At 39.0% G+C, this 27,064-nt stretch overlaps 1 protein-coding gene and 1 non-coding gene across 2 annotated transcripts in view; both read right to left on the bottom strand.

Moving 5' to 3' along the window:
* Pcsk2 (proprotein convertase subtilisin/kexin type 2) overlaps positions 1 to 27,064 on the bottom strand; it is a 281,613-nt gene that overhangs the window by 133,843 nt on the left and 120,706 nt on the right. The gene's annotated exons all lie outside the window — the stretch shown is intronic.
* LOC124978506 (U2 spliceosomal RNA) lies at positions 7,253 to 7,444 on the bottom strand. Its single transcript, XR_007107487.1, has one exon. It is a non-coding gene; the product is annotated as a U2 spliceosomal RNA (small nuclear RNA).

Here is a 27,064-nt window from a genome sequence, read left to right as displayed (position 1 = left end):
CTGTTCCAGAACCTTTGAGCAGTTAGATTGTACTATTTGTGGCATGGGATTTGTTCTGAAGGGAGTGTATTTCTCTACTCCATTGATACTGGATTTGGTCTTGTGAATTGCTTTGGCTTATGCTAGAAAAATTATACTTGCCCATTCTTTGACCTCTTCCATTTCAGCCATGGCCATAAGAACATGCCCAGCATGGCCATAAGAGAATATATTCTCTTTTATCTTGGACTGTGTTTTGTCTCTATTTTCTTGGGGTATAATTTTATTTATTTCATATATTTTACTTATTTTGTCTGAGTGCTTAGCAAATCTTCTGGATGGTAAGAAGAATTATATGAATCTAATCAAACATTCTACAACTGAAATATGAGACATGTTATTCCAAATAGGGAACTTTCACATGTTGTTTTGAAAAATAGAGCCATAGGTACAAGGATGTTCATTGCATTGATGTCTATGTTAAAAAAGAGAAGGAAGAAATTACATGTCCTTTAATAGAGGAATGCTCTCAAGAAAAGTAGCGGTTATTAAAATGAATGATCAAAGGAACGGTTTCAAGAGATTCAGTGCAGTTATTAAATTGAATGGTTTGGTGCCAATTAAAATAGTTGTACATATCTTGTTTCAGATGAAAACAAAAGCTACACAGATGTACGTATAGCATTATCCTATTTTCGTAAAAATACCAGCGACACTAATTGTGTGCATGCCTGGGAGCTGGAGCAGGGTGGCAAATAGTGGCTATCTTTACAGGACAGTATTAGAAAAAAAGAGAAAAGGGACTTTTTAAAATGTCACTAAAAATAAGAAAAGGAAATAGGTAATTTAAATTTTTGTTCTTTTTTATGTTTTCCAAAATCTTAATGATGGATGTGGGGTGCTCATATAGTTAAACATTTTTCCTTATATACATTATAAAATGTGGGTTGGTTTGGCTTTCATGATAGACAAGAAGGATTGGCTAATATTGGATGGGAGCAGCAGAGACAAACATATATATCACAATTTTGTTCAGGTAGAATCTGGATCCTTATTGCAATAAATTACTTTGACTTGGAATAATGATGAAAAACAACCATATTTTCCTAGCAGAAGAGACTTCCCACCCCACACTCAGGAAAGACTTATTCTTACTGGTTGTATTGATAAGCTTCTTGAAATGGGTTGGTGAGATATCCATGGGACAGGCTTTAATATCACTGGGTGGGTACTAAATAGCTCTCTGAGGGAGTGGAGGGAAGACCAGGTACTTGCAAATCCATGCCATTACACTCAAGGATGTGCAAATTGGGGCCAGAGCTGAATTCTAACTCTAAAGGACCTTTCCATGCGGGAAGACATGAAGGTACATAGAGAAATGACAGTAGTTCAATAGGGATTTGGGGGGAGGAGAATAAAAATATTTAATCGGGATTTTTATTAAATTATGTATCATATGAGGGTGTAATACAAACCAATTTCTTTCTTTCACACTTTTTTTTTTTCTGTCTCATGTTGCTCCTTACTTTGTGGAATGGATTTTCATTTTTGGGTATAGTGACAAAAATTGATTAGTTTCAGGGCTGCCAGAGAATGAAAACAGAGTTTACCTTCAGGAGGACAGCTGTAGGTGGTTATGCTATTATCTATTTTGTTTTTATAGATTACCTTTTATTACTCTCACCCCTCTACTATCTGAATGTCTTACAATTCTTTTAAAATACATCCTAAATCTTACAATTTCTCACCATACTTTGTTATACAAAGTGATAATACAACAATAAATACATATATTTGTTTTACAGATGAAATATAACCCTAACTTTAATTTTTGCATATGACTGAAACATTGTTAAAATGTCTTGATATTTGTATTTTATGATCTAACGCAGATTTTCATTACTTAAGCTCTACCAAAATAATTCACACTTCCACAATTAAATGTGATGATAATTAGTTTGCTACTTCCTTAATTATCTTCTAAGTTACATAGAGTCTCCTTAAAAAAATAAGGGACATTTTGAAATCATTCTCTGCAGAACCAACCCCAGTTTTTCTTATGAGTCAAATCAAAGCTACTGAAACTGTATGATTTCATTAATGTCCATAAGCATATAAATGGGCTTATTATCAGATATTGTGACCACTGGGAATTTGTGGATAAACAGATCTGTATCCTGAATGAAAAAACGATTAAATTTAACTACAGTCACACCTATATTTCTTTTTATACAATTGTGGTTAAAACATGAAGTGTCCCCCAGAAGTTCATGTAATGTGATAATGCAAGAATGTTTAGAGGTGAAAGGGTTGAACTATAACCTAATTGGTGGACTAATGTATTTGAATGGATTAACTGGGTGGTACCTGCAGGCAGGTAGGATATGGCTGGAGGAAGTAGGTCACTGGGGGCATGTCTTGGAGTTTATATTTTGTCTCTGGTGAGCAGAGATCTTTCTCTCTTTGTTTCCTGGCTGTCATGAACTGAGCAACTTTCCTACTCCACACCCTTCTGCCATGATGTCCTGCCTCACCTTGTGTCCAAAGTTATGGAGTTGTCTGACTATGGACTGAACTTCTGAAACTGTGAACCAAAATAAACTTTACCCCCTCTCATTTTTTTCTTATTGGGTATATGGATGATACAAAGCTGATTAACACAATAATAGAGAGTGGTACATAAAGGAGACTTGAATGATTGTCTATGGAGTAGGATCCCAGTAATGAGTCTATTGTTTGCTGGGTGATTGGCCTTTGTCAAGATCCCTAAGCTTCTTGTGCTTTTATTTTCTCATTGTAAAATAAGAATGATTGTAGTAGGAACCCCATTGTATTGTGATGTTTATAAAACAGCTTAACAGTTTGTTGAGAACATATCACATTCTAAATATAAGAGAGAGAGAGAGATGCTAGGGTATAACACACAGTCACATCTTATCATTCAAGAATATTTATAGCATGCAGGCTACTCTTTATACAGTTCACTCCAATTTTTCTTCCTGTAGAATGGAACTGGATAGTACTTTATATACAGTAGTCACAGCCAAGTCAGAATTCCTTATGGCCAGGGTGAACCTTATGCTTATGGGAATTCACGTGGTTCTCACTGAGCAGGATCCACAGTGGACTAGCCAGGAATGGGATGATACAAGTATGCACATCGCACACAGGGACATTGAGAGGTGGTGGGGTCATTTTTCATGGATGACTACGAAAAACAATCCACGAGGTAGATTTCTCATTAAATACAGTTGGACTTTAGAGAGCACATGAGGCTATTTTGATCCTTGTCTGTCTCTCCTAAAAACAGTTCTACTAGAATCATTTGTCTGAAATAGGCCTCTGGATAATAACTCCTTGCCCAGTGTCCTTGAGTTGCTCAATGAAGTGCTCAGGGCACACTGCAAAGAGATGAAGAAAACTCCCACTGTAGTGAGGAAGTAGGACTTACAGCCCATCTACTGCTAAAATTCAAAGGAAATGCTATCAAACACTAGGTCAGGGCACTGAATAGATAAAAGCATTTGGTGGTCTGACTCTAATATCCTGAAAACAAGAGTCTTTTCTAGCAAGAAATCTGAGTTAATTGGCCTTAGTCTCTGCCTCTCTGTCTGTCTTTGAGTTTGGCACCATGGTGTCTCTGTTAACCAGACAGCTTCTGTCCATCCCCTCTCTACTCTCCATCTCTGCTATGCCCAGTCATGACTTCTTTCTCACAACTATTAAGGAACACACATTTCTAGACTCACAACAGATGAATAGGAGGTAAAGGCTGATGGTGGCCCATCTCACTTTAAGAGCTGCAAATCACAGTGGCACATGCCTATAATGCCAGCAACCTGGGAGGCTAAAGTAGGAAGATCCCAAGTTCCAGGCCAGCCTCAGCAACTTAGTAAGAATCTATCTCCAAATAAAAAATAAAAAGGCCTGGGGATAGAGCTCAGTGGTAGAATGCTTCTGTGTTCAGTCCCTAGTACCAAGAGAAAAAAAAAATGTCATAAATCACAAATTTGTGTGTAAGCAGAAACAGATCAAAAATTCCTAGTGACAGTGCATATAGTGTAGTGTCTTTTTTTTTTTTTTTTTTTTTTTTGCGGTGCTGGGGACTGAACCCAGGGCCTCCTGCTTGTGAGGCAAGCACTCTACCAACTGAGCTATATACCCAGTCCCTGTATTATCATTTTTAATCACTTCATGTGTTCAGAGTATCTGAGAAATATGCAGTGAGGGTAGGAGGATATACCATCTCAATGCTGGAGGTCCTTTAGACACAGGGAATTTGTCAAAGAACTGTGCATTTCTAAGGTATCTGAGAAGGTAATTTAATTATTGGACAGATCAAGGTCAACCCAGTAGTGAGTCTGGTGGCCAATACTGGATTTGGATAGAGCTCTTCATTAAAAAATAAATAAATCAGAAAAAAAAAAGAAGAAGAAACCCACACAGGAGAATTGGAAAGTTAAAATATTAGGGATAAGGGGAATTGGAAAGTAAAATACTAGAAACAAGAGAAGGAGAATATCGTCCTGAAGCCTCAGGGAGAAGCACTACAGTTAAAAATGACCAAACACTGGAGCCAGAGGAAAGTTAGAAGGTATATTTATAACATAAATCAAGCTTTTAATGAAATAGAAGCCTGAATCCATAAGATGGATAGGAATAAACATATTAACAAAAGAAAAAAAGGTAAACTATGAAACAGAAACACTAAGAGGATAACAAGTCCAAAAGAAAACTTTGTTTTGAAAGCAGCAAACAGCAGAATTTATGGTAGAAAAATGAATTGGTAATGATAAATTTTAAAATTTTTACCAAGAAAACCATAAAAATGTTGAAAGCGAAATGTAGGGTGGAGAACAGAGAAACAGAAATTCAACATTAAAGTTCTAGTTAGTTTGGGAGATAGGAATACCCCTAAATGGTTTCTCAGTGATGAATACTATAATGAGCAGTGGGAATGGTCTAAAATTAGATAATGTTTTCATGGGGACCTAGATTACACTACTTCAGAAACTTCAATATCTCCTTATCCATAGCCTCAGGAGGAAGAGATGGGGTATCAATGGTTTTGTTCTCCCTTATTGGTGCTGGCATTTGGGATGGACACTTTACTTAGGAATTTATAACTAGAAAGCCATAACTTTCAAAGACCCGGGAGGAGGTAGACATTACATAAGAGGCAATACCAAGTGGGGCTGGTTGTATAAGTGTTGAGCCTTTACTCCTAAGACAGTTGCATAGGTGTTGAGCCTTTAGTCCTAAGACCTGGTTGTCCAAATTATTAACTTAAGACATGACTAATGCTTGTATTCACTGTAATATAGACACTTAGCACACATTCCACCATACTTGATGTTTTTATTGCTGGAGCAGCAATACCAGGAGCTGGGCAGTAGTAGGGGAACAACTTGAATGCAATGTCCCAAATTTATTAGTGGCCCAGGTTCCTCAGTTGAGAATGCTCCTGACAATATCATTGGAAAACAAACATGCAAAATAAAACACTGGAATGGATGCAAAACCAAACACTTAACAATATATAGACTGATAGGCTCACCACATTCCAGGCAAGATTAATATTACTCAAGATCTATGCTTAGCCACATTCCAGGGCATATTTGAATTGCAATGATAGAAACAAGATGCCAGAAACAGCTGGATAGAGAAAACAAAACAACAAAACATGCTAATCATAAAGGAATTAAAAAATCAAACCATGGTCGGCCTTCTCTCCAGTAGTGAATGGCAGAATTAGTATTGTTCAAGAGGTCAGTGTTTGTGTTCCAGCTACTTTTGCTGCATAACAAACTGACCCAGGACATGGTAGCTCTTAGCTACTATTTCATTATGTGTAAAGATTCTGTGGGTAAGGAACCACAGTGGCACAGAAAGATGACTTGTTTCTGTAATGCTATTTTTGGAGCCTCAACTGGAGAGACTCAAAGGTTGGACAGGATGGAAAGGCTTGGGTTGTATAAACTGCAAGGTTTATCATTACTGGGTTCGGATCTCAGGATGGATCTAGCCAAAGGACAATACTATCTTCTTAGCCCCACGTGTCTGCTGGCTTGCTCATTTCCTCTCTACAGGGGTTTGCAGCTGGGATCAACTGGGAGAAGTGCTTTTGGTCTCCCAAATGTGTATGTTTTGGATTTTTATATAACCACAGTTACCCTTTTCTTTCTTCAGAATACAACAATGATTTAGTCTGGCTGGGCTGGGCACTCCTGTATTCCCAGCAACTTTGGAGGCTGAGGCAGGAGAATTGCTAGTTTGAGGCCAGACTCAGCAACTGAGGGAAGTCCTAAGCAACTTAGTGAGTCTCAAAATGAAAAATAAAGAGGGCTGGAGATGCAGTTCAGTGATAAGCACCCCTGAGTTCAGTCCCCTGTGCAAACAAAATAAAACAAACAATAAACAACCCCCCCAAACCAAAAAACAGAAACAAAAAAACAACCAAGCAAGCAAACAAACAAACAAAAACCTCTCAAACAACAGCAATGATTTAGCCTGGATTTGAAGGTGCCACCTGCCCCATCAGCTCACCTTCATTCCCACGTCACATTCCCTCCACCATGATCTGGCCAGGCTAGTCTCCTCACTAAATCCCCACATGTGTATCCTGCCTAGGGCAAGTCACTCAAATCTTAAAGTTTTAGTATCAAAATTCCAATGCATGAACCACTCTCCATACTCTCTCCATTCCTTGATATCTGCTACATTTCTTGAGGACAGTCATCATTACTTTTGGTAATTCTCCTTGCAAATGGATTGATCGAATCACACAATCATTTACCACCAGATCACTGGGTTTTTCCTGTGCTTCTGTGTTACATTGGTATTAAACTGTAATTTCCTTGGGGGACAACCAAACCAAGTGTGAAAAAATATTTTTTTTCCCTGGCGGGGGGGGGGGGAGAGAAATCTGCCAGTTCCATCCTATAGCATTGCATTTATAGAACAGAGCTACATGAAAGTTCTCTTACCACCTCTACTACAACTTCTTCCACATGCGACAAGCCCACAATGATTCTCTGAAGAAATGTGAGTTCCATTCATCCAAGCAAATGAAAGTCACCAACTTGCTTATGCCCTCTCACCATTTTAAAAAGTTACATTCCATTTCTTTTGACAATGTGAAATTTAATCACTTATTCCGTCACTTTATGGAATCTAAAAAGTGCTCTGCAAGAAGACTTCTAGAGGAGGATGTTCTATTAATTGTTGAGTAGATCTCCCTAAATATCTGTGCTATTCTCCCCTCCTCCCTGAAGTGGGGTGCACTGTTCCTGGAGGTACTACAATATCAGGTCTATGTGTGAAGTGGTTGAAGCAAGTTCTTATTCCATCTCTTACTTCCCCAAAATCCATTTAATATATTATCTTTGGATAGTGGACATATCAGATATTAAACTGATAAGAACAGACACAACACTTGATATTAGCCAAAAGGACAAGGAGTGATAAAATGTGTTGCTGTCTTGATGAGTGCAGCAACATCACTTCAAAAACAAAATGCTATTTCAGCCTTCTTATATCCTTTCTGGGAGTATTATCTTGAATTTTAAGAAGTGTTAATTTGCTTCTTGAAATTCAGCTATCAATTAGGACTCACCTGTCAGATGAGTGTTTTGATTGTTTTCCCTCTGAATTGCAACAAGCAGCATCTTTTAATCATTTTGCAAATGAGCGAGATTTATTTATCCTCCCAATGGCTCCCCAAATTTCTTGAAGATACTAACCATATCTCCCAGTACCAGCCTTGTCCCTTGTTGTTTCTGAGTTAGTGAAAGTACCAGGTGCAAGGTAGGAAGTCAGTCAGTACTGTCATGGACTGCATAACACAGCGTTGGTCAATTATGGGCCACAGATGCTACAGGGGTTTCATGAGAGTATATCTCCAAATGACAGGATAGTCAGTTTAGTGTAAGAACACTCTATAATGTTCCCACAAACACAAAAATGCCTGATGATGCATGTTTCAGTTGTTAAGCAATGCATGACTGCATTTATTGGATTAAAAAATGGAAGATATGTTGAAGACAGAGGGCATCTTCAGGTTTGTTACTTTTCTGAAATGATCCTGAGACAACAGACCAAAAAAATTCACTTTAAAACAAAAATGGCAGCAATAATAACAAGTCAAGTTTCTTCTCAGATGAAAGAACCTGAACCCAGAGAGACCTCTGTGGTGGAGGAGATAGAGTTCAGAAGCAGGTCAGAACAACTGGTCAGTGTTCTAGAACCTAACTGACCACATCATATGCAGGACATGCAGACCTTACTATCCCCTTTCTTCACTGTCTTTAAGCAACTTTATTCTTTGAGAAAAAGAAAGAAAGACAAGATGACTTTCTCTTTTTGTTCCTTCTAGACTAGACATTTAATAGAGAAGACAACTTCATTTTATGTTCTTTTTTTTCTTTTTTTAATACTAGGAATTGAACCCAGGGACACTTAACTACAGAACCACATCACCAGCCCTTTAATTTTTTATTGTGACACAGGGTCTTGCTATGTTACTTAGGGCCACCCTAAGTTGCTGAGGCTGGCTTTGAACTTAGGGTCTTCCTGCCTCAGCTTCCTAAGTTGCTGGGATTACAGGAATATGCCATTGTGCCTGGCTGTTTTCTGATTTGTATTCATCATTTATTTTTATTTATTTTATATTTCTGTGGTCTGGGATTGAACCCAGGGGCTCATGCATGCTAGGCAAGCATGCTACCATTGAGGTACATCCCCAGTCCTTTTATTTTGTTTTGAGACAAGGTCTTGCTATGTTTCCTAGGCTGGCCTTGAACTTGCAATCCTTCTGCCTCAGTCTCTTGATTAGCCACCCAGCTCATTTTCTAGTTTTTAATGAAGTTGCTGCATCTGACTCTCAATTACAGTTGAGGTAAAATAAATATTCTTCAAACCAAGTGCTGAAGATGTGCTCCAAGAATAGGGTTTGGAAAACCTACCTCATGAAGGTCTTTTCCCTAAGAACATCACAAAAACAACACAAAACCCAAGACAGCCCCGCAAGAATTTTCATCAGGTTCTGTTGAAAGAAATAATCTAGTTAAATTCAGAAAATCTGACATTATCATGAAAAAGTATCTCTGAAGATTCTCCTTTCTTGTTCTTTAAGTAAGTTCTCTGGCGGAGGTACCAAACTTTTGGAATTGCATATTGGAAATGAACTATCCCATATCCTGGGGACTCTTCATTTCTGTTCATTGGTGTCCCTCCAGTAGTGCAAGTTGTAGGTGACTTCCAGTCTGCTCCCTTCAAATGCCTGAGGGAATCCTGGCTTTTTTTCCCTCCATTTTCTTGGGTGTCAATAACGACACAGAATTGATGAGTGGTTTCTTAAATGTCCTTTATATCAAAGAAACTCAGAATTTTTAACCTGTATTTATCTGTCACTACTGGGACAGATTTGGACAGACCTATTGTATCATTTCCAAGCGTATAATCAATTTTGTATCTGGACACCCAGGATACATAATTTATCCTCTGAAATGCGTAATATTACCCTGACTTTAACCCTCAGTTCGTCTGAGCATTTGCTCAACTCTCTTCAGACAGGACCAGAGCTTCACTTCCATGGACTGGTTAGAAATATTTTCCATGATTCTACTTAGTACCATCTGGACCAGATGTATTATCAACTGGCAAATAATGAAGTGTGAACAATCTAAAACTAGAGTGTGTGTGTGTTGGGGGGGGGGCACTGATGCTTAACCAGCTTCATGATCAGAAAGCCAAAGCTACCTTTGTTGCTCCTCACTTGATCTACTTCTATGTGGTCTGCCATTTACCTGATGTTTGCTCAGCACCTGGTAAGCAAAGAGCTTTCAAAAAAGGTAGAAAAAGAAAATCAATATCTCTGCCCATTTAGATGGCCTCTCACTATTCAGCAATATTCACCCAGCACTGGGGAGGAAAGCAGGAGATCAATGCATCTTAGGGGACCTGGAGAAGGCATCTGTCAACTTGTCTAAGCAATCAATGACATTCAACCAGTGGCTACCCTGGATTCCAGTGACTAGGTTTTTATAAACAGTGGCTTGAAAAAAACGACATCATATTCATCTTATGACAAGCATCTCTCCAATCTGATGAGAAACAGCAACCTATCACCCTGTTAAAGGCAAATCATTATAAAAATCTCAATCATAGAACCAAATGCAAAAGGTTGTATAACATTATGTTATTGAATACTTTCAACAATCTTATAACATGGTATTATTATTGTGCAAGTTTAAAGCATGTCTTCTATGGTCCTCCCATTGAAGGGAAGGACCCATGTCCCTCTCTTTTATCCGGGTGAGCTTGTAACTAGTCAGACCATAGAGCATCTTAGATGTGATGCTATCTGACTTCCAAGAATAGGTCAGGAAAGCCCACCTGTTTTCTTATTTTTTATTTTTTGAAAGCCAGTCATTATGTAAGGAAGTCCAACTATCCTGAGACTGCCAAGCTGGATAGGTGGTACTCTCATCAGCATTCTCGGCCTGTGGCTTTGTGAGAGGCCATCCTGGATATTTAGCCATGGTGTCTTAGATGGTCCCAACTCTACTGTCATCTGAATGTAACCATGGGAGACTTCAGCAGGGATTTGCCAACTTCTTCCCAAATTCTTGTCTCCCAAACTGTGACCAAATAAATTTGCTATTGCTTTATGTTGCTAGGCTTGGTGGCAAGTTTTTACACAGCCATATTAACCAGTGCAATTATCCACCATTTTATGAGTAAAGAAATTGAACTTCACAAAGTTTGAACAATTTACTCAAAGTCACAGAATTTCAAAATTGCTGGTTTTATGCCAAATTTGTCCCAGTCAGAAATCAATGCCTTCATCTCTATACCATAATGCCTCTCTATTTAGTCAGTTCATTGTGGGGGAAATTCAAAACAATTGAGAATGTGTGAAAAAAAAGTGAAATATCACTCTTTTATATGCTTTCTTGAAGATCTCACTGGGAGTGAAGTTGTCTGTATGTGTGTGAATGAAAAAGTAATGCTCGTGTGATTCAGGGTGGTCATTATTTCTCCCAGAGAAGAAACTTTGGAAGATTTTCTTCCAGATATTGTTCTCCCCATCTGTGGCCCCTTCCTGTTGGCCCTTACCAGTCTCAACTTTACCATCAGTTTCTCCACCTAAAAGTCAGTATTTGGGGAGCTCCCCTGTTTTGGAATAAAGATCAAACATTCATTGACCTCCTCCCCACCATGGCCCCACCCCAAGCACACTTGGGGATGAAGATCTTTGTCATCATCCTGGGAAAGAAGTACTGTACTGCTATCCCTACTTCCTGGATGCAGAAATCAGGTCCCAGAGAGTTAAATGAACTGTCCAAATTGATTAGTACATTTAAACCCACAATTTTCTGAGTCTCATTGTGCTGTGCTCCAAGTTTACATGGTCCTCAGCATTTCACTCATTTAAAAAAAAAAAACAAATTCTAGTTTACTCCTTGTGAGTCCCTGGAAACTTCTTATTCTGATGACTCCGATGACTAGTGAGAGATAATATGTCCATATCAGTAGGAGCTTGGTATCCCTAAGATCAAACTGTGTCCTACCTAAAACCTTCTTTGGAAAACTCAAGAGCGCCTATGCTATGTTCTTCTATACCTCCAACCTTGAGATTGTGCTGTCAAACATCCTTTCAGGCACAAAGAACTTGAGTTGGTTAATAATACTGACCAGCTGTGCTGCCTTGGACAGGTTATTTAACCCGAGTCTCCATTTGTTCAGGAGTAAGGTGAGAGAACAGATCAGGTGATCTTGAACATGCTATGAATGTACTATGGACACACAACTATCTGGATTTGAAGCCATCAATATGTGAAGTGAACTGTAATGAAAAAGTGTATGTAAATAATAGCAAAAATAAACATTTATTGAGTGACTTGCCATATACTTAGCACAGTTATTAGCACTTTATGCCAATTTAACCTCCATTACTATCATCATCCCCTTTTTATAAAAAAGGACATACTTGAGGAGGGGGGGCTTGTCCAAAGTCACAAAGTATTATGGTGTGGATATGAAGTGTCACCTAAAGATTCATGTCGAATGCTTGGTCCCTAGTGAAGCAATGTTCAGAGCTGGGGCTTTGGGGGAGGGACTGGATCCTGAGGGTTCTGACCTCACTCAGTGGATTAGTCCATTCATAGCTGGATGGACTACTGGGAAGCTATAAAAGGTGAGGTCTAATCGAAGGAGTGGGTCGTTGGGGCACGTCTGCGGGGGCTATGTCTGGTTCCTGGCCACTTCTCTTTCTTTCTTTTCTTCCCAGTTGCCATAAACTGAGCAGTTTTCCTTTGTCAAGCCCTTCCACCATGATTTTCTATCTCATCTCAGACCCAAAACAGTGGAAGTGGTCAACCACAGACAGAAACCGCCAAAACTGTAAGCTCAAATAAATTCTTCTTCCTCTAAGTTGTTTTTTTCAGGTATTTGTCACAGCAACAAAAACCCAACTAGCACATGTAGGTAGAAAGTGGACGAATCAAGATTTAAACATAGCTGTTTGGCTCCAGAGGTTTCAGTCTTAAACCACTTCTTTTAAAAAAAGTTTTGATAGACGCATATACTTGTATAGGGTACAGAGTGATATTTTGATACATGTATTCAATGTGTACTGATCTAATCAGTGTAATTAGCATTTCCAACACCTCAATTAAACCATTTCTTAATACTGAGAAATATATATTAATGTCAGGGAACAGACAAAAATGTAACAGGAATTTAGAGGGAAGAGGACATTTCCAAATATGATGATCATTGAGTTGGGAGGTCCAAGAACCTCATGTTCCATTCTCCCTCCTGGCCTGGTGTTTACCCTGTCTTCACAGCATCTCTTATTTTTGCTGGAGGGAGGAAAGCAATGCTCCCAAACATAATACAGCATGAAACAGGAGTTCTATGAAATCAGTTGTATGCATGTGGTTCATGTCAAGGAAGCTCTTTTTATTTATTTTTGGTAAACTTTTAACTTTGAAATAATACAAAAAAAGGAAAAAACTGCATAAATTCCTACATATTCATAACTTAGATTTTCTCAATATTAACCTTGGCATTATCATTCTTCCTCCCCTCCCCTCCCCCTTTTTCTCCCCTCCCTCTTTCTCTCTCCCTCTCCCTCTCCACACGCACACACACACTCACACACACACACGCATGCATGCCCAATGCTGCTGCAGATGTGATTTTCCTAAATATTATTTTTGGAGGAGGTGTTAATTGGCAAAGCCCAAGTGGTGTGTGCTGAAAGAGTCCATACAACTCTAAAGTGGACATGCCTTTTGAATTAGGAATTCAACTTTTAAATCTATACATGGAAGTACTTTGGGTGCCTACTTATTACCCCCCTTCTCTTATTCCCAATTTTTACCATGACGACTGGTGTAGTCAGACACCTGTTTACCTTTCTTCCTGTGATGAAGGAAAGCCAGGGGATCTTTTCTGGCCAAAAGCAATAAGGGGACTTCTGAGAAAGATTTACCCCTCTCCATGAATAAAGAAAGAGCTCCTTCTTATTTCCTCAGCCATCCTTCTGCTTTCTGTCCTTGGAGTCTGGAGCAGGAAGATGTGCTGTCTGGACCTGCAGCAACCATCTTTCAACCACAGGGGCAGGTAGAGAGAACCATGAGACATTCACCTGGAGCCTGGACTGGTAGCTGCTGGCTCAGCTTGGGTATTGCCCACTCCAGACTTCCTGTTACGTGGGCTAAGACCTCTATTATGAAAGTCATCATGGGTTCTGCTCTTGACAGTACAAGGTTTCTTAACTAACATACCATTCCATAGCCATTCCTTTTATCTTTCATATAGAAATAAAGATCTAGAACTGCACTGGCCAATAGGTAGTCACTGCCCCACGTAGCTAATGAGCACTTGGGATATGACTAGTTTGAATTGAGAATGTGCTGTAACTATGAAGTACATACTGGAGTCTGAAGACATAGTATAAGAAACTAATGCAAAACACTTCATTATAATTGCCTTACATGTTGAAATGTTAGTATTTTAGATATAAAAGATATTATTATTAAAATTAGTTATTATTACATATTATTATTAAAATTAATTTCCCTTATTTCCTTTACTTTAAAAAATGTGGCTTCTTAATATTTGTACACAATTGTGGCTCACATTATGTTTCTCTTGGTGTAGAAAGATACCAAACTAATAATAATGGTCACTTCTGGGGTGTGGCAGTAAAAGAGAGGCTTGACATACAGGGAGATTTTTCCCCCTTTATATACATCTTGAATTCTCTACCCTGAGCATATATTATAGGTCACTTCTGTGAGTTTTAGAAGTATAAGACAAGATCAAAACACATAAATTAATGCATATGCAAACAGTCTTTGCTAACTCTAAAGGTATGTACATGTTTTTAAAGGGTGGAGTTTGAAATTTGATAACCATCCCTTTTTGAAAATTATACACACTTGAGTATGTACAATGGGCATTTTCAATCTCTAAACTCTTAAATATTAGACAAAGTATATAGAGAAATATTCAGGTAAGATTCATAATAATGAGACAGAATGTCTGCTTTTAACAGCAGAACTTTATTTGTAAAATAAACTTGCTTTGGAATAACTGGGACATACTTAGGAAATCAGCAACAAAAATAAAAGGTGACTTGTAAGGAATTAAGATGTATTTGGGTTAGTGCAAATATAACTAGCAATATTTATAATTATTTTCTTTTCACTGGTACAACACAGCAACGCACAAGAGTGCCTAGATTTATCCTGGCTCTTGCATTCTTGTGATGCACTGGTAGGTTTATTTTTCTCCCCAAACCCCCATGTCATTAAATTTCAGATTTAACATTGATTTATTCCTGTGGAAGTGTTGCCAAATACCAAGATAAATTACTGGGCCTGAGTGATTAAAGAAGAATAATGATTTGTTTATAGTCAACACTGTGTTTAGTATGTTAATTATTATTCTTAATTAAAAAGCCAGCACATGATTCCCAACCTACTAATGGAGTTGGAGAGGAAGAGAGCAACCAGGGTTCTGGGTGCTGCTGGAATATCACTCACCAGGCCAGGCTTAGGGAGGGGAAGAGAGACCACAGGTGTCTTAGCTCTCTGTTTACTGTGTTCTGGCAAAGTTTAGATACTAATTGGCAATTAGGTATGAGTACTGGAGTCTTTGAGGGCTATTTTATGATTATCCACAACTTAACCAGAAATCTAAGGAGATTTTGCTTCAATGTCATTATTTCAGTCATAGCTAAAGCCACAGGGTGGCTGTGTGTGGTTGGCCAGGTCTGTTTCCACGCAGGATCTCACTTTTCCGATAAAATAGAACTTTGGGCTAGAAAACAATCTCAAAACTATTTTTCAGCTTTGAACTTGCCTTTCATCTCCTCTCTTCCCTTCTGCAGCATCCTCTTTTGCATAATGTTCAGTTTACCAGTAAATATTTCTGACATTTAAAGCTGCAGTTAAGCCGGGCATGATGGCATACCTGCAACCCCATTGACTTGGGAGGCTGAGGCAAGAGAATTGCAAGTTTGAGGACAGCCTCAGCAACTTGGTGAGCCCCTGTCTCAAAATAAAAAATAAAAAGGCTTGGGGATATAGCTCAGTGGTTATAGCCCTTGGGTTCAGTCCTCAGTACCCCCTCAACCCAACCAAAGCTACAGTTAATTAGCTGCATTGCAAACATTACAAATGTACCTCTACTAACATATATATATATATATATATATATATATACATACATATATATATACATACATATATATATATACATATATATATATATACATACATATATATATATATATATATACATACATATATATATATATATGCTCTCTCTCTCTCTATATATATATATATGTGTGTGTGTGTGTGTGTGTGTGTGTGTGTGTGTGTGTGTGTTTGGGTATTGGGGGTTGAATTCAGGGGCACTCAGCCACTGAACCACATCCCCGGTACTATTTTGTATTTTATTTAGAGATAGGGTCTCATTGAGTGGCTTAGCACCTTGCTTTTGCTGAGGCTGGCTTTGAACATGCCATCCTCCTGCCTCAGCCTCCTGAGCCACTGGGATTACAAGTGTGTAAGTATTTTATATATGGTAAATATCATGATATATATTAAATTATGCATGTGTATGTTAATATGTAGTTATAAATACATAAAAAGTATGTATAATCTTATAATTACCTATAATTTAAAATACATAAAAATTAAGTATAATTTTATAATCATCCATATTATATACTATATAATCATACATATATACATACTGTATATAATTTGTATATGTTCTTTATTACACATAATTACATTTATATTAAAATACACACACACAAATATACACATGGAGAGGAACTTCGCTGTAGAAAGTACACACAGAAACTTTCAGATTCCAAAAACTTTTCTGGGAGAGGTCAGAGGGGAAAATAAATGCCATGTATTTCCAAATCTGTAATAAAACCTATATTTTAAAGTGCTTTGTAACTTCTGTTTGAAAATTTAACTTTGGGAAATGGACAGTGAACTTAGGTTTACTTTTGTTCTCTTTGTATTTTGGTTTTCCTGTCATTCCTAAATTGGAGCTCTTTCAAGAATAACGTAAGAATTCTTTGGTAGGATTCACTCTATTACGAACTAGCATTTCCTTATGCTATCCTAGGTGTATTGTCAGACTTAGGACTCAACAAATGCAGTGTATTAGCAAATCTCATCTCGACATGTGCATAGTGTGCGTGCATAAAAGCATGATTTACTTGGATTTATTGAGGCAGCGGTAAATAAATTTGGAAGCAGTGAATTGTGTTAGAAAAACATGACTGAGCATTTAAAGCTTTTTCTCAGTGAAATAAATGGTATGTTTGCTGACAATCTCTTTCCCATGCATTAATATGAAAAAAGTGATTTACCAAAAAATGGTAATAGAAACCAGCAAATACCTTAATTTGTGTCATTATCTCAGCCAATATAAAATTCAGGGAAGCAGAAATGGCATGAGTGGAGACACAGCGGTAGCAGCTGCTCCACAACACCATGGAGCGTGTTCTACTTGAGGGATGCCATGTTGCCATGGCAGCAAGCTATGCCTGGGAGCTGCCTGCAACCTCAGACAGCCGGCTTTGCCCCAGGGAAGGGGTGTGTGGCATCCGCTCTTCTGTGGGTATTGAGGGGATGGGGGTGGTGGCATATGACCTAGCATTCTGTTGAATCTTTGGAGAATGCAGGACGCATTCAAGTTGCTACCTGCCTTCAAGGAACTTACTGTTCCCCTGGACAATCTAACCAAAGGCATATGCTTATGTGACATAGGGTTTTCTTTGTCCAGAGAAAGTGCAGTTGATGAAGGCTATAACAGACAAGGATGTTTTCTCAGAAGGAGGTAGGAATTACATTAGATTTTGAAAAACCAATGAAATTAACATGGGCTTCCCTGTCCCCATTTTAGCTGTGGATTTAAAAAACTTATTCTTTTAGTTATGTACAACACCAGGATACACCCTCACATAATCACAAAAGCACAGAACACAACCTACTTCAATTCAGTCCCCAGCACTTCTGCCCCCAGTTCTGCTCCCCCTTCCTTCTCTCCACTTCACTGATCCCTCTTCAATCCATTTACAGTTCAATTTTTTAAAAAATTCGTGTCCTGTAGATACATCCAATGCTAGGACCCACTGTGCCATATCTGTGCCAGCACATACACAAGTTTGGTCAGATCAGTTGGGGCTTTTTAAGTTAACCTATTTACATTGTTAGTCCAAAGTCATAGAAATTTGGAACTGGTTCTAGAATTAATTCAGGCTGACTTTCTGTACACATAGGAAGCAGAAGAAGAGAAAGAGAGAGCAGAGGGCATATGTGCTGACAAGAATAAGATTCTGATGAAAGAAGGCTGGAAGAAACTAAAGCCAAGGGCACACAGGGTTGGGGCTGGACGCTCATATCCTAGGTGGATGTAGGCAGCAGTTCTCTCCTGGGTGACTGGAGATTCTGACAGGAGCTCTCTCCATATACCTCCAACCCCTCCCCATGTTGATGTCTTAGGTGGGTATAAATCTCTAGTCCCAGAGTTTCAGAAAAGACCCCATCCCACTCCCCAGGAAGCAAAATCTGACATTTGTAAGACAATAATAACATTAAGAACCTGATAGGTTTAGGTAAGAAATGTTTCTTGGGGGTGATCTCATGAAAATAGAAGGAAGACAAGTAGAATAGGAAAGGGCCTCTGTGGGTAGGAGGGGAGGGAAAGGGAAGGTACTGGGAAATCAAAGTAAACAAATTATATTGCTATATTGTCTATGTATATAAATATATAAAAGGAATCCCACTGTTTTGTATAATTAAAATGCACCAATAAAAAAGAAAGAAATGAAAGAAATTACTCTTGCTATTATGAACCACATCCCATCTCACTGCTCTTTTTGTTTGTTTGTTTAAATAAACTAACTTTGGAATAGTTTTAGATTCACAGAAAAGTTGAAAGTACAGAGGGTCCCCATATACCTTTCACCTAGTTTCCCTTATTATTAACATCTAACTTGAGTATGGAATATTTCTCACCCAAAATTGATATATTATTATTAACCAGACTCCATATTTAGTTTTAACCTAAAGGCCATTTTTTTTTTCTCCCATAATTCTATCCAGGGACTTTGACTGCTTTTCAAAGGAATTTAAACCTACATGATGGCAGAGGATTTGATTGCCCTTGGTCATCTGCTTTCTAAAATGATTTTTATCATTTACTTGGCTGTAATCTTGTAGTAGATTGCATTGCTGACCTTGATTTTTCATCCTTTCCTGCATCCATACCCTTGTTGTGACCTCATCGTGAGCAGAGTATATCTCCCAACCTCTTGACTTTGGGCTTGATCATTAAGTTGTATTGGCCATGGGCAGAAGTGCCTGGGACAGATTTGGCCTATGTATTAAGAGACTTCTGTGATTCCACTGGACTTCCTTTGCTTTGTCATTTCTATGAGAGGAAACCTGCCTGGGCCAGGCCCACTAGTGGCTTGAGAAGGATGAGAGTCACACGGAGCAGAGCTATCCTCCACTGAGCCAGTCTAGTTCAGCTTACCCAGCCAACCCCTAGATGAATGAATAGTAGTCAATGATTGTTGTTTTCCACCTCAAAGCTTTGGAAACATTTGTTATGCAGCAATAGTTAATTGATATATGTTCTAACACTGAATATCCTTAAGAATTATAAAAACTTAAATAATTTTTAGTCTTTAAAAAAAACACCTGTTGGACCACATGCTTTGTTGACTTGTGTCTGTCAAAAGGGACACATTTCTCATTGAAAATATGAGCCACTTCACCTCTAAGTCAAAAGGGCATTTTATTTAGCTATTGACAAACTGTGTAGTGATCTGGAAAAAAAAGATCAAAATTGAGAGGCTCAATTTTGTGAGAATGTGTTCATTTTCATTCATTCCTTAAGCAACTATTTATTTGGTGCCTATATATGCTGGGTCTTCTGCTTAGTATTGAGCATATAAGGGTGAGCAAAAGTAGATGCAACCCCAGCCCTCAGGGAGCTGATTTCTTGGAGGGATATAGAAAAAACACAATTACGAGGGGAGTGTGTTTCTCGAAGGAAAGCTACTGTTCACGCACTTATAGGGTATCCAACTGTTTGTGGTCTCAGGAAATCTTTGAGGAAAGCTGACTTGAATCCCAAAGCAAGGGAAGCTGACAGGGTAGAGGAGGGAAGCATTTTGTGCAAAGAAAATGGAATACTCTGCAGTTGGAGGAAGTATGGTAGCTTCACAGAACTACACAAAGCCTGGTAAGGCTGGACTTCAGAACAAGGAGGGGCCCGAGGGGCAGCAGGATGGCTTCTGGCTGCCTACGATTTGAACCTACTGATTATTTGGGAAGTCTCCACTTCCTACTGCAGATGTGGAAGCAGAGTGTATTATTCAGCTCTATCACTGTGACAAAATACCTGAGAAAATCAACTTTAAAGGGGAAAATATTTATTTTGGTTCAAAGTTTCAGAGGTTTCAGTCCATGGTCAGTTGACTTTTTGCCTTTGGGCCTATGGTGTGGGCAGGGAGCATGTGGCAGAAGAAACTGCTTACCTCATGTTGGCTAGGATGCCAAGACAGGAACAGGAAGGGGCTGGAGCCCCAGTACCTCCCTATAAAGGCACATCCCTAATGACCTGACTTCCTCCTACTAGACCCCACCTATTAAAGGTCCCAACACCTTCCAGTGTGCTGGTGATTAAACCTTTAACACATGAGATTTGTGGGGACACTCCAGATTTAAACCATACCATAAGGGAAGAGAACCCTCTCATTGCATGCTGGTTGCATGTCACTCCTGTAACTCTGACCAGGGGTATAAATCCTGTAAGAAGACTGGAAAGGCACATGCTGGTTTGACACTTTCCAGGGGGAGCTGTTGGTTGGTGTGCATTTAGCGGCCAGGGGAGTGTCCAAGTAGTGTAGTCTGGCAGTAGCAGGCAATTGATGAAGACCATAAGGTGTTGGGACTTCAGGCATGTGCTAAACAGATGGTTCTTATGGCAGGGCCTTGGTTTCTTCTGTGTAAATAGACCTGATTTCCAGCCTTCTAAGAAGATTCTGTAGACAGGCCCATCTAATAAATTTCTTGTTTGCTTTAGTTATTCAGACTTTTGGTGTTAGTTTGCTTTAGTTATTCAGATTTTTGGTGTTAAAAGCAAGAACCTTGACAAGAATAGATAGGTAGGTGCCAGATCATCCCAGCTCTTTCAGGGCTTATCAAAGAAAGTGATCTTTCATCGAAGAGAACTAGCACTCCATACAGAGATTGGAGCTCTGGGGAAGAGACTGTCAGATTGGAGTCAGTAATTATAGCCTGGTGTCTTCATTTGAGTGCCTTCAGAAGACTCTAAGATAAGGATTTGAAACCTTTCGAGAAATGATTCCCAGAAGCAAAAGTAGAGGGGGGGAAGACAACTAATTCAGGGTTCTAGTTATTACTGTGAGAAACTGGGGTCAATCCCAATGAGGAATTCTGGAAACAGCATGGGACATGTCGCAGAGTTATCCCACTTGAAGCAGGATGGAGCTTGGGTATTTTTCCACCAACTCCCATCAATTGTTGGTTGAAGGTTACTCCAGTGAAGAGTATTCACTTTCCAGAATTTTCATTCTGCCCTGAACCAGGACCAAGTGGGAACCCCTCAAATGAAGAGTTGCAGATATTGACAGTTGGAAGTCACAGAATCTCAGTGCCCCCAAAGGTCAGTCCAAAGAGGAAATTGGTGGGAAACTGGAGTGTTTGCTCATTAGAAAAAATACCAGTTGGCTTCAACACTTGATAAACTGGCCTTAAAACTTGATAAAACCCTTGATCAAATGTTATCTTAGACTGCAGACCATAGGAAAAAAAAATAGCAGTTATCCTGTGCCATCCCCACCCATGGAAAATTGACCACGCAAAAAAAAGTGTCACAAAGCCCCAGTTACTCTCTATTTTAGCCCCTATTTATGGGGGAATTTATTTTTGCAGCTTAGTAGACTGAAGTTAGAATTTTGGTTCTGCCTTCATTTGCTTTATAATCTTGGGCATTAACCTTCTTCTCCTGGGAAAGTTTGTAGAAAAAGATTGTGAACTGATCATATTACTTTGCTAAGGTTGTCTTAACAAAATACCACTGATCAGGTGGCTTAAACAATGGAAATGTATTTGCCCACAGTTCTAGAGGCTGAAATTCCAAGATCAAGGTGTTGGTAGGGTTGGTTTCTTCTGAGGCCTCTCTCTTTGGCTTTTAGATTACTGTCTTCCTGTGTCTTCCCACACAGTCTTCCTTTTGTGTGTATCTGTACTCTAATCTCTTCTAAAAACATTAGCTGATATGGTCTGAATGTTCCCCCAAATCATGTCTTGAAACTTAGTGGTGGGATTAATGCCATTGTGGTGGTATTAACAGAGGAGGCTTAATCACTTCCTAAAAGTGATTAAAGGATGAAAGATACACCCTCATGAATGAATTACTGCTTTTATAAAACAGGTACCCACCCCAAATTTCATCTCTCTTGTCCTTCTATCCCTTCTGCCATGTGAAGACATTCCTTCCTCTGAAAGATGATGTAATAAGGTTGCCACCTTGGAAGGAGAGATCAGGTCCCTGGTTGTCTTTGTGTCTTCTGATCTTAGACTTCCCAGTCTCCAGAACTGTGAGAAATATATTTCTGATCTTTATAAATTGCTTAGTCCAGGTGTTTTATTATAGTAGCACAAACTGACTAAACACCAGTCATATTGGATTAAGGCCCACACATGTAACTGCATTTAACCCTAATTGCCTCTTTAAGGGTCTTTCTTCAAATAGAGTCCCCATCTGAGGATAAGGGGATTAAGACTTCAACATATACATTTTGGAGGGATATAATTCATCCTGTAACACCAACTAAACAGCTTACTTGACAATATTGACAACTTACCATTCAAGACTCCCTTCAAGACCCTTACTATAATGTCCCCACCAATCCAAAGTAAATAATATGTCACAAACTTTATCCAGTGCCAACATGTTGTTCACCTTGCAACACCCATTTTCAAATTACCTTGCTTAGTTCTAAAACCATTCTGTCTGGGTACAGTCCTCCTCATCACAGTAAGTCTGATAAAAGAAGTTTTGTTTACTCAAGTTTCTCTGGTGGTCTTTGGGGAATGAAGAAGATCAAATAAAATAATGAATAAAGATGATATCACAGAAGCTGGTGTTTAGAGATGCCTAACCAATGTTCATTTTCTTCCCTCCACCAATCTCATCATGAGAGAAAGGATTTTTCAAAGCGTGAACAATAATTTTTGTTTTCTTCCTTTGTCATGCCCAAATTGACAAAATAATCTCACTTCAAAACCTTCTGTCTCTTTGTTTTGTCTGGATAAATCTGTGCCTGATACAAGTCAGCAGTTTTTAAATTATTTTCAATTCTTCCTCATAGTCCCTGGAATGTCAGAATCAATTGGAGATTAGCCAAAGGTTGTTTCATGTGTAAGACAATTTCGTTGAACATGGCAGTCAGTGGGGATTTTACAGACTCAAGCAGTTGAGTGGGGATTATGGAATCAACTACTGTTATGTAAATTATAGGAAAATAGATGATAATTTCTGTCTCCCTGAAAGATCAGAGCATGGTACTCTTTTATAGAAAACAGAATTTATCACTACTGATTTTGTTAGAGCCCCTTCTTTATAATGTCTGTCTTTCTTTGAAGTAGAAAGCTAGAAGGACAGGGTTATGTTTTATTAGCTGTGTACTTCCCATGTAATCTAAGATTCTACACACAGTAAGACTTCATTACAGATTGGTTAAGTAAATTGACTTTAGTCTTCAGCAATGAGGAGAGTACCATAGAGTGGGGAAGAAGGAGCATATGTGTGTAGCTTTCGTGGGTGGGCTGCTTGCTGGATACTTTCACTCAACCCTCAACCCCCATAATCCAATGCAGTCAGAAATGCTATACCTTTTGACAGATGAGGAAGTTGAAGTTTGGAAAGAATAATTCGGTCAAAGTCACAATTTTGAGAAATGACAGGGACAGAATGAAACCCAAATCCAATATAGCCATCTCTTGGTCTCTTTGGGGGATTGGTTTCAGAATCCCCATGAATACCCAAATCTTTGGACACTTAAATCCAAGGATATAACCTATACACCTCCTTCCATACCTTTTAAATCTTTTCTATATTACTATTATACTTAATTCAATGCAAAGGCTATATGAACAGTTGTTACACTGTGGTGCTTTGGGAATAGTGATAAGGAAAAAAAGTCTGTACAAATTTGGCAAAGTTGCAATTTTTTTCCCTACGTATTTTGGATCTGTGATTGGTTTAATCTGCTGGTAAGAGTACAGAAGGGCAATTGTATTGCTTCCTAATGGAAAGCAAAGAAAAAAATAATCTTTGCTTGTCTATTGAGCAATTTGTCTGGATAACATTGGAAGTCAGTGATTTACTTAAGGCAGCAGCAGCATTATTGATTTGCAAAACAACAATAACAACATAAACCAACCAGACCATCAATAGAAGAGGTAAAAGGAGAAATAAACAAAAGTGTTGTGTGATCCCTAACATTTTGCTTCTGCTGATAATATTTTGCTTTTCATGTGCTTGCCTTGTTTTTGCTTACAGCCTTCATATATTGGAGTTGTTCCTGAATTTCTGATTAGTTCTCTAAGGATGGCTAAGGCATCCACACCCACACTCCTTATACAAACTGAAGACTGCTCTTGGAAGCTTCAAAGACTCTCACGGCCTGAAAGTCTTTCTCTGTGTTATGCTAGTTCTATGCCTGAGGAAGCCCCACGTGGGGGAGGATTAATTCTACTGGAGTACCCTTAGGCAGTTATCCAACAGGGAGTTGGTGTACAAACCCCCTGACTTCCTCCCAGTTGGCTGAGATGACTCTGAGGCATGCTCTGCACCATTTCCCAAAGGTCCTCAGCAGGCATGAGCCACACTTGTTAATTCACCTAAAAATCTGCACTTTATTGTCTCCATTCTCTTCCCTGTGTCACTTTCTCATCTACCTACTGGTGTTTCCTGGGGAAACTACCATGGGTACAAAACTCTTGCAGACAAAGTAGCCTGATCAGGGAGTGGGAGAATTTGGCCCTTCTCTGCCTCAGTAGGTGATAACAGTAGTTGTGAAAAGAAGACAGATTTCAGAAGGAAGGGATCTGGGGAGAGAGGGTAGGAGTCTCCCTGGGCTGCACTGTGAAGGTATAAATCTATGTTTCATAATATGTCCTGTAAATTCTATACGTTTTCTCAGAACAACATGAATGAGAATTGAGAGTCTCTTGAGATCCATGGTTTGCAATAGAGGAGCTCTCCCTGGAAGGCATTAGAGTGAGATTCTGACTCACTACTGTGAGGAGTGATGTTAGCAAGGAAAGATGAATTTAGAGACGAAATAACAACAAGAGGTGAGAAGTTGGATAGGCAAGACTCACGCTAGAGCTGTGCCACTCAAAGTGTGGATCTTCAGTGACCAGCATTAACCTCACGTAGGAACTTGTCATAAATGCAGAGTCTCAGGTCCCACCTCCTGAATTGGCATTTCAGCAAGATGTGCAGGTGATTCATATGAAATTTGAGAAGCACAGCCTTATGAACCTCAAAATAATACAAGGAAAATATGACAGCTTGATCTTCAACTGACTTTCCCTCATTATATCTACTCATTTACCGGTCCACCTGAGCTTTGTCCTTTCTTTCTTATTATCCAAAGTCCATAACCCTGATAGATTTTTTCCAGTATAATTTTACCTGTTCTAAACATCATCAGACCACTATATCATTGACTTCAGATGCTTTTCAATACCTTCATAATTAATATATTACTGAGTCACATGATCTTGCTATATCCTGAAAACATGATTTGGGCCAAAAAAAAAAAAAAAAAAAGGTCATGTATATGAATTTAAGTTGACTAATCTGTTAAAGAAAGGGTTTGGAAATACCTGAGATCCATTCTGTCGCATGATTGCATGATTCTGAGTCTCCAGAGTTTTGTTGTGATGGTTCAGAAAAAAATATTTCCAACGATAATTCTGCAGTAAATTTTTGGAGTCATGACCCTGATTTGTTCCTGCCACCCTATATTTATTTACTTCTGTGAGTATTTCCTTGGGTCAGGTGTTTTGCTTTGTCCAAAGGGACACAGCAAACATGTCATTAATAGATGCTTGAAAGGGGCTTATGTGCTGGGACTTGTTCTCTCTTGCTGCATCCTGGAGCTCTCTGATCACTGACATGGAGTAAACCTGGTTAACCTGCTGGACGCACAGAGCCCCTTCCCCTGACTCCTCAGTTAACAGTCAATACTGAAACCAGAAATGTGAGTGAGTCCATTTGGCATCCATCAGCTCTTGGCCATACCCAGCTGACTATCCCTAAATGAATGGCCCCACGCAATACAAGCAGAAGATCCACCCAACTGAACCCATCCTAACTTGCTGACCCAGAGAATTGTGAGCTAATAAATGCTTGTTGGAATCTCTTCCACCTCTATAGTTTGTAACATAGCCAAAGTTGACTTGCTGACAACATTCTTTTATCCTTAATTCTCCATTCCAACCTCTTATAGGAGCAAAGTCTGTTAACTCTTTACAATTGGGAATTATTCTCATTTTTATAATCAGAAATTAACTTCCTCTCTTAAAGCTAATTTTTAATGACTCACTAGCGAGTAATTTTTTTTTTTTTTTGCGGTGCTGGGGATCGAACCCAGGGTGTCGTGCTTGCAAGGCAAGCACTCTACCCACTGAGCTATCTCCCCAACCCACAAGTAATTTTTTTGTTGCCTCCACTCTGTCTGATGAAAAGGAATGTTCCCACCCCAAAACATGCTTTTCCTCCAAACATGGGCTCAGAAATGAACACTGACACAATGAAGTGGGGGCTTTTCGTCTCCTTCTCCCTCACCCCCACTTTCTGATTGCAGCTGAATTGAATGGTCCTGCACTGGATGCTTTGATTGTCCATGTACTCAACCCATGGGTTGCTCATCTAAAGTGGCAGATGTATTCTTCTGTGTCCCTGAAGAAATGACAATAGAAGTAAATTATGACCCTGTGGCTTATTCAAAGTTGCTAAAAGCAGAGGCAGGTTTCAGAGGAACCCAGCAGAACTTTGACATTTGTAGGTGTCCCTGGCAGATGGAGGTTGCTGGGTGGAATACCCCATGGAGATGAAAGACTACTCAGCCACAAGTGGTTTGGGGCCATATTGTTTAGCAAATGAGGAACATATTCATTGTTTTCTGACTTAAGTCAAAACAAACAACCAAAACAACTCCTACACTGCAATCAAAGCCACTTGACATTACCCAGCTCATATGCAATTCAGAATGCAGTTTGCCTTGGAAACAGGGTCTCCTAATGTTGTTTTTGGTCTACATGGGACTTAGGCAAATGAAAAGTGATGACAAACAAGTCAACCTCAGTACATTTTGGTTATCAAATATTCATTCATCAGGAAATGGTTACATCTGTCTCTCACAGAAGGCAGACGGAAGCCTCTGCAGAATCTCTGAATTGTACCTGACAAGTTCAAAGACTGG

Source organism: Sciurus carolinensis, chromosome 2 (genome assembly GCF_902686445.1).
Source record: "Sciurus carolinensis chromosome 2, mSciCar1.2, whole genome shotgun sequence".
NCBI classification, from domain to species: Eukaryota; Metazoa; Chordata; class Mammalia; order Rodentia; family Sciuridae; genus Sciurus; species Sciurus carolinensis.
The sequence above is the reverse complement of the archived record's forward strand: the minus strand, read 5'-3'. Positions and strand labels throughout refer to the sequence as shown.